Source organism: Alosa pseudoharengus, unplaced genomic scaffold, assembly GCF_046254945.1.
Source record: "Alosa pseudoharengus isolate Yale_2024_CS ecotype anadromous, Long Island Sound unplaced genomic scaffold, YU_APseudo_1.1 YU_APseudo_1.1_scf_21, whole genome shotgun sequence".
In the NCBI taxonomy this organism is placed as follows: Eukaryota; Metazoa; Chordata; class Actinopteri; order Clupeiformes; family Clupeidae; genus Alosa; species Alosa pseudoharengus.
In genome coordinates this window covers 2784442-2794016 of record NW_027468674.1, presented here as the reverse complement: position 1 = coordinate 2794016, position 9575 = coordinate 2784442, and the positions used below count along the sequence as shown (strand labels likewise).

Genomic DNA, 9575 nt, shown 5'->3' with positions numbered 1-9575 from the left:
ACATCGTTGTTTTAAGAATTTTCAAACAAAATGGTTGGTAATTAGCACGTTTACGATATGTGTATCTGTGTTTGTGTGGCTGAAGAAAGGGAATAGGCCTACGCTGAAGTTGCTAAAGTTATCTGGCAAACACACACACACACACACACACACACACACCTTCTCTGGCTTAAGAAAGATGCTGCACCTTAGACTCCATGGTAGTGTCTCCTGGTAGTCTACTCTTCTCATCAGGCTTATGTGTGTGTATGTGTATGTGTGTATGTGTATGTGTGTGTGTGTGTGTGTTTGCCAATACGAAACAACATGAAAAAGGCCTCACTGAAAAACATTTACTGCCAATATGCAACAACATCAACACCCCCCCCCCCCCACACACACACACACACACAACAACACCCCCCCCCACACACACACACACACACTTAAAACCAATATGAAACAACATGAAGCTGCAAAACGTTTACTGCCAATACGCAACAACATGAAAAAGGCCTCACTGCATAACCCTGTCCTGTTCCTTACAGACTTCTTTATGGTGTGTGTGTCTGTGGACTGAAATGTCACTTTTTAATAAGACACTCGTAAACATAAAGGCTGCTCTGAGAAACCCACGCACGCACACGCACACACACACACTGAGAAACCATAAGGGAGATCCAGTCTTTCAGAACTCTAGAAAAGAGGGCCAAACAAAGGCCTATTAGCCAAAACTATGAGAGGACCATCTAGCACACACGCTCACTCTCTTTCTCTCTTTCTTCCACACACATCTAACACCCCCCCCCACACACACACAGGTTGCTCTTTTAACAATATAACACCCCCCCCCCCCCACACACACACACAGGTTGCTCTATTAACAATATAACACCCCCCCCCACACACACACACACACAGGTTGGTGATGTTTGACTTATTAATTATTCTTTATTTTTAAATGATTTTACTTTGTGTGTTTTATGTTTTCTTTTTATTATGATATTTATTATTATTCTTTACTTTTTAAACTATTCTTTGACTATGGCCCTTCTATGCTTTTATCAGCTATTCCTGTTTGCTTTTGTTTATGTAAAGCACATTGAATGACCTCTGTGTATGAAATGCGCATATAAATAAAGTTGACTTGACTTGACACACTCTCTCTCTCTCTCTCTTTCTGTCTCTCTCTCTTACACACACTGGTTGGTTGGTTGGATGTTTGACTACATAAACAAACTTAATAAAAACATATTCCTAAAAACATTATCTCACCCTAACAGAACCTTTTCGGTGAATCTGCAGACAGTTTCATTACTTTCCATTTTTCACACCCAACCACATATTTCTCTCAAAAAACAATGATGTGTATTCCATTACAGTCTAAAACAACTAGAAAAAGAAAGTTTGTCAAAATTTGAGTCTAAAGTTGTATTGCTGATGTTTTATTAAAGGAACACAAACAACCCTGGAAGTGAGTTAGACCAGTTAGCCTATAGCCAGCCTATAGTGAAAAGGCACTATAGGCTATCTGGTGTAAATCGAGGGGCAGCCGTGGCCTACTGGTTAGCGCTTCGGACTTGTAACCGGAGGGTCGCCGGTTCGAACCCCGACCAGTAGGCCATGCCTGAAGTGCCCTTGAGCAAGGCACCTAACCCCTCACTGCTCCCCGAGCGCCGCTGTTGCAGGCAGCTCACTGCGCCGGGATTAGTGTGTGCTTCACCTCACTGTGTGTTCACTGTGTGCAGTGAGTTTCACTAATTCACGGATTGGGATAAATGCAGAGACCAAATTTCCCTCACGGGATCAAAAGAGTATATATACTTATACTTATATAGGGATCAAAAGAGTATATATACTTATACTTATATAGGGATCAAATGAGTATATATACTTATACTTTATCTCCTCCAGTGAAAAGAGAAAGATACATGAAGAGAGGAGCAGCTGGAGAGAGAGAGGGAGGGATAGGGAGAGAGAGAGGGAGGGAGAGAGAGGGAGGGAAGGAGAGGGAGGGAGAGAGAGAGGGAGGGAAAGAGTAGAATGTTCCAAAACAGTGTTTTCTCTTGTAAACTGTTGGCAGAGGACAGAACGAAGGTGAGGAAAGATGATCTGACTATCCTGCTCCTAATCAATCCTCAATGCACAAACTCGCTCCTAATCAATCCTCAATGCACAAACTTGCTCCTAATCAATCCTCAATGCACAAACTTGCTCCTAATCAATCCTCAATCCTCAATGCACAAACTTGCTCCTAATCAATCCTCAATCCTCAATGCACAAACTTGCTCTTAATCAATCCTCAATCCTCAATGCACAAACTTGCTCCTAATCAATCCTCAATGCACAAACTTGCTCCTAATCAATCCTCAATGCACAAACTTGCTCCTAATTAATCCTCAATGCACAAACTTGCTCCTAATCAATCCTCAATGCACAAACTTGCTCTTAATCAATCCTCAATCCTCAATGCACAAACTTGCTCCTAATCAATCCTCAATGCTCAACCTTGCTCCTAATCAATCCTCAATATTCAGCAGTGCTCATTGGCTGCTGAAGTCCACAACGCCTAGCGTCATTTACTAGTGTCAGTGGGAATCGGGAAAGAAGGAACATTGGAGCACGCCACATGAAAATACATCTTTGGTAATTATTTATCATAAATATGTGTATTGTTGGATTTACAACACGGTTACAACATCTACTCAACCTTAGCCTAACGTTAAAGTTATGCAATGACAATTGGACTTCAGCAGCCAAGCTTAATCTCCCCTGAATTTTCTGATTGGTTGACAATTGTGGAACAAACGTAACGCTGTCGACAGTTTTGAGCGAGCGTGACAGAGATCTCCTGAGTGAGCGGAGGAGCAGTACAGTGAAACTGAATGAAAGGGGCTGATGTTGCACATACATATTGATATTAGCAAACAAGCCAAGACATTTGTGGAGCACAACATAGATTCCTGTTTGCTCAACTACAAGTTGTTTTGTGCTCGAGTTTCATTTCTCCTCAAAATATAATTTGTGTGCTCGCTCAAAATATTTTTCTGCGCTCAAATTGTGCGACTGCTCGCTCATACATGTAAAAGCGGAACGAAGGTAACTCCATACGGCCATGGTATCAGCGCAACCCCGTGCAGTGATACAGATGCCACGCAATGTTGTAAATCTTCCCTAAACAATGTGTGTGTGTCTGTGTGTGTGTGTGTGAGCACAATGATGGATTCCACAATAAAACATTTCCCTAACAGCCCTCTTGTAATCTGGGAAGCAGATATACAGCTGCTACCCCTTCACCCACGCAAATACACACACACACACATGCACACACACACACACATACACACACACGCACACACACGCGCATACACACAGACACAGACGCACGTGCGCACACACACACAAACATGCACGCGCACACACACACACACACACATGCTCGTGCGCACACACACACACATGCTCACGCGCACACACACACACACACAAACACATGCTCGCGTGTGCACACACACACACTCACACAATCCTGAGAAAGGGCAATTCCAAGCAAAGGTCATCCTTACCATGGAAAATAAAAGTTGTGCTCATGCAAACAGAACTGTTATACAGCTGCTACCACTTCACCCACGCAAATACACACACACACATACACACACACGCACACACACGCGCATACACACACACACACACATCCGTGCACACACACACACACACACATGCTCGTGCGCGCACACACACACACACATGCTCGTGCGCACACACACACACACACACTCACACACACACACACAATGAGAAAGTCCCAGGGCAATTCCAAGCAATGGTCATCCTTACCATGGAAAATAAAAGTTGTGCTCATGCAAACAGAACTGTTGTTAAAATGTTCATTTAGGTCTATATTTTATTGTCAAATGTTCACTTAGATCTATATTTTATTGTTAAATGTTCACTTAGGTCTTTATTTTATTGTTAAATGTTCACTTAGATCTATATTTTACTGTTAAATGTTCATTTAGGTCTATATTTTATTGTTAAAATGTTCATTTAGGTCTGTATTTTACTGTTAAATGTTCATTTAGGTCTATATTTTACTGTTAAATGTTCATTTAGATCTATATTTTATTGTTTGTTACTGATCTGATTGAATTTGATGAAAAATTACACTTTTTTGCATCATACATATGGTGTGCAACCATACAGAAACAACATTTTTCACATGGCAATATTATACATATTTAAAAAGGGGATAAATGGACTCAAAGGTTCCAACAGATTGTTATCATTTGACAAATCCAAGGGAATGGTAGAGCAATGTGTATGCTCAGCTTGCCTTAAGAGCACCGCTCGTTCCTTTTGGAAGGCTCTTGTTTATAAGTCAGCAAGTTCCATGGCCATGTCACATCTATAATGTTTTATAGGAAAAGTTTATGCTACGCATACAGTGTTGATGCGACAATGTCCAAAGTGTCTGTGCAAAGCTGATTTATATCAATGTAAAGTATGATGAACAAATTGTGCCCTTTTCTTACTTTTAAAACCTTTAACGGTGTGTTATGGATGTGACGTTATGGATGTTAGATAATGTGAATTAACAGGAGTAGAGACTTTATTTTATCTCAAAGCTGATATGTGTGTGTGTGTGTGTGGGTTCTGATAGGCCTAGCGTGGTGGGGGAGTAATGTGTGTGTGTGTGTGTGTCTGTGTGTGTGTGTGTGTGTGTATGTGTGTGTGTGTAGGTTCTGGTAGGCCTAGCGTGGTGGGGGAGTGTGTGTGTGTATGTGTGTGTGTGTGGGTTCTGGTAGGCCTAGTGCGGTTGGGGAGTGACCACCAAGTGAACACCAAGTGAAGTCTCATGTTCCTTGGTGGTGTTTCAGTAAACCGGGAATCATTGACCAAAATTGATGACGGGAAAGAGAAAGAGTTTGTAGAAAACCTGTAATCTCTCATAAAAGTGTGTTTCATGTTGCGTCCATGACGCTGATAGAATCCCATGTATTCTTAGGATGTAAATGATTATATGAATTTTGAGGATTGGTCACTATCCTGAGGACAGAGGTTATATTAAAAGTTAAAAATTAATTCACTTATACTAATTTTGTCAATGCAGCAGCATAGCATGTTCTACTCTGTTCCCACACAACACACTCACACACACACACACACACATTCTAACCATTTATTTATGTCCACATGAAGAAAATGGTACAGGGACACAAGGATGCAACTCGTGGACCAGTGGTATGCAGCAGATCTTCACAATATCACTTAATAAGCACAATACTCAGTTCTTAATAAAAGTGCTTATGGGAATAAGTGTATGTGTGTGTGTGCGCGTGTCGCGTCGCGTAGGCAACAGGTGTTTATGCAGGGACACATGGATAACCGGCGAAGCCTGCAGGGTTCATATAATGACGTCTGTGTGTGTTTTCTCTGTCTGTCTGTGTGTGTGTGTGTGTGTGTGTGGGCGAGGATAAATACCGACGCAACCGCTGGTCTCATCTCTCATCTCCACACGAACTCCTCCCCGCAACCGCTGTTCTCCTCCCGCTACTCGCGCTGCTCTCTGGTCTCCAGCGTGTCAACTTAACGGGCTGCCTTGGAACGGACACCCAGACTCTCCGTGACGCATTAGAATATGTGCAAAGAAGAACACCGTTTTAGTTTTAATTATTATCTGAAAAAGTAATTGTATTTAAAGGATGGTCAATTTGGAGGCAACGGTCGATTGTCCGATGAGGAAGTGATACATACTTATACATACAATACTTGTGTGCAAGATGCCCGCCAAACAGAGTGAAGCGGAATCTTCAAAAGAAGGGTCGGAAGGAGTGTATTCTCGCCGGTGTCGGGGTGCATTTTAAGCCTTTTGCCATTGTAGCATCTTTGGACAACTCAACCGGATCCGCTCCCTGGAACCTGTGTTCGCGTGAAGGGAGAAGTGCCGAGACGTCACTATGGACAGCGCCTAGGCTCGAGGTGAGTTCGCGCCCACACTCACTCACACGCGTGCCCTTTGAGCTGGGAGAATATTCCACCCTTCCGCCGAACTCAACCAAACCACGGCGAGAGTTTCAGTCAACATGTGATGCTACATAATACTACTACATAATGTTAACATCACTTGGCTTCTTTCACTTTAACAAACTTCCAATGCTAATTGCTCTCTTTCTCCCAGCCTTTCTCTGGGCGTGTGTGTGTGTGTGTGTGTGTGTGTGTGTCCCCACACTAATGTGATTTCCATTTTCACGCTCTGTGCCTGTGTGTGTGTGTGTGTGTGTGTGTGTGTTTAGCCTGAGGTGGTTGGTCTGGGTAAACACAGCTGAAAAATTAGGCAGTCAGTCTCCACAGACACACTCACTCACACACACACTTTTTCATACACACACGCACACCCACACTGCATTTTCTCAGAATTCTGTTTGCAGTCATGGGCCATAAAAAAAGGCATTTAATAATAAACACACACTACTCAGAAATCACCTAGGGTGTAATGATACACACACACACACACATACACTACTCAGAAATCACCTAGGGTGTAATGATACACACACACACACACACTACTCAGAAATCACCTAGAGTGTAATAAACCATCAATCCTGTGTTGAGGACCAGCTGTCCCCTATGTTTCTCTCACACACACACACACACACACACACACACACACAGCACTGGCAAGCTAAATCGGCTGTCCCCCATGTTGGTGGTGTGTTTGTACTCGCAACAGCGTTCAGCGAAGCCCGTGTGTGTGTGTGTGCTTGACTGCGTGCGCACGTCACTGTCTGTATTTGGGCAACAGACCTACCGGGGAGAGTACCGGATCTCTCTCTTCACACACAAACACACACACACACACACACACACACACACACACGCACATACACACACACACGCACATACACAAAAAACACGCACACACACACTTACACACATACACACGCGCACACACACACGCACATACACAAAAAACACGCACACACACACTTACACACATACACACGCACGTACACAAAAAACACGCACACACACACTTACACACACGCACGTACACACACACACACACACACGCACGTACACAAAAAACACGCACACACACACTTACACACACACACGCACGTACACACACACACACGCACACACACACACACACGCACGTACACAAAAAAAACACACACACACACACATACACACACACGCACGTACACAAAAAAAAACACACACACACACACACATATATAATCAAGGTTACAAGTGCCATTTCTTGAATGTCTTAACTGATCTTAGCTGCTCATTTCTGTCCCATTACTGGCCAGCGCACACACACACACACACACACACACTGCATCTCATCATCATTTATTCGTCACATGGAGCTAGGGCTGCACAATTAATCGAATTTTAATCACGATTTTGGCTTCCCACGATCAAATTTGCGTGATCGAGCAATATTAAAAATGCGTGCTCTATCCATAGAACCAACCTGGCAACCCATAGAACGCTCCGCTACAAAACAAATCAAGCGCTCCATAAACTTGTCTGACCATGTGACTGCATGCAGACAGCTGTTCCCTGCACTGCTCAGCCTGATGCACTGCTCAGTTTGGATGCACTGTGGACTAATAGCATTATGTTAACTATTAGTAGGCTAGTTAGATTATACAAAAGATGACGATCAAAAATCAAATGTGTGGTATGTGTGGCGCAGCAGAAGGCCAAGAGCTTGTCCCCCGAAACGGATCATCCGTTGTTCGAAAATATTTCGGATTTCAGGCAAGTGAAGTTAACCAAAAACAAGCAAAGCAGGGCTCTCAACTCATACCGTGAAACACATCACATGACGTAAACCACACATGCCTTTTTATCACGTTAACTTTTAGTCCTTGTTTGCTTCCTCCGATAGAGCATATAATAACAGTTGAGCTAACGACGGGATCCGTGAATTTATTTATGTATTTTATAAGCTACATGTGCAACCTACAATGCATATGCGTTTCAAGACAGCCTACGCAAAACGAGTGAACAATGAAAATGTAGCCTACACGTCAGTGTTTTACACGAATGACTAAACCAGGGTGTCCAAACTGCGGCCCGCCACGCACTTTAATCCGGCCCGCCGAGCATTTATTAGTTTATCATAGGCTGCTCGCTATTTCTTTCCAGCGATAGACGATGTTGTGGTCAACTTTAGGCTACTGCAAACTGCTTTACACTCTTCTTAGACAACGTTTACAATGTCAATGTCAAAACAGCTGGTTACATCAAGATATAGTATCTCCATAGCAGCAGATCTAACTGCTACTCCATTTGGGAACGTATTTGAGTGCACGAGAGGGAGAGAGCGCGATGGCAACAGTAGTTCCCACTACTGACCATTATAAACTGTAAGAGGGCACAGCACTAGCCATAGCAAAGAGTCTTAAAGTGACAGTGCACCATTTATAAATGATTTAAACAGCATCAAATTAACAGTATTTCTTAAGAAATTAAGTTTTCATTTAAATAATACAAAATGTTATTATTATTATTATTATTATTAGTGTGTGGCCCGCCGGCCAATTTTCAAAACCCAATGTGGTCCTTGAGTCAAAAAGTTGGGAAACCCCTGGACTAAGCTATTAAACTCAGGAACAAGAAGCAGAGCTTAACTGGCTTATGGGGAGCATTGGGAGGATTCCCGGTGGGCCGTTAACGTTTCCCCAAATATTAACAAAGTAGCATGCACAAAAAATTTGTTTGGAAGTTTGGAAGTCGCAGTCAAGTCTATATTTGCAGTAATTTAGGGGAGTAAATGTGAAGGGAAGAATTTGGATGAGCCAGATAGCAAGTCCAAAATGTTTAGGGAAAAAATATTTTTGTCACTAAAATTAATTAATAATCGTGATAAATAATCGTGATCTCAATATTGATCAAAATAATCGTGATTATCATTTTGGCCATAATCGTGCAGCCCTACATGGAGCTACTGTTAAACACACACACACACACACACACACACACACACACACACATGCCTTTCGGTCTCATTACTGGCCAGCCAAATGCTCGGCTGCTTGGGTTCTGTTGCTTGGGTTCCGCTGCTTGGGTTCCGCTGTGAGCACTCCAGTGCTCAACTTGAGTCCTTGAGTTCTCCACCACACCAGACAGGGCTTGTCAATGCACTTGAGCTGCAACACGGGGGGCCACTCTGTGGGTCAGAGAGCTGTACGTTAGAGAGGCTGTAGGCTACTCCCACTCTGTGGGTCAGAGAGCTGTACGTTAGAGAGGCTGTAGGCTACTCCCAGGCTGTACACTGGGGGCCACTCTGTGGGTCAGAGAGCTGTACGTTAGAGAGGCTGTAGGCTACTCCCAGGCTGTACACTGGGGGCCACTCTGTGGGTCAGAGAGCTGTACGTTAGAGAGGCTGTAGGCTACTCCCAGGCTGTACACTGTGGGCCACTCTGTGGGTCAGAGAGCTGTACGTTAGAGAGGCTGTAGGCTACTCCCAGGCTGTACACTGGGGGCCACTCTGTGGGTCAGAGAGCTGTACGTTAGAGAGGCTGTAGGCTACTCCCAGGCTGGACACTGTGGGCCACTCTGTGGGTCAGAGAGCT

The 9575-nt window shown here is 43.6% G+C and overlaps 1 protein-coding gene across 1 annotated transcript in view; it reads left to right on the top strand.

The window, feature by feature from the left end:
• Window positions 1-5494: 5494 nt before the first annotated feature.
• LOC143137460 (somatostatin receptor type 5-like) overlaps window positions 5495-9575 on the top strand; it is a 22368-nt gene continuing 18287 nt past the window's right edge. Inside the window, exon 1 of the mRNA XM_076297657.1 lies at window positions 5495-5958. The gene's annotated coding sequence lies outside the window, so the exon portion shown is untranslated. The remainder of the gene's footprint in view (window positions 5959-9575) is intronic.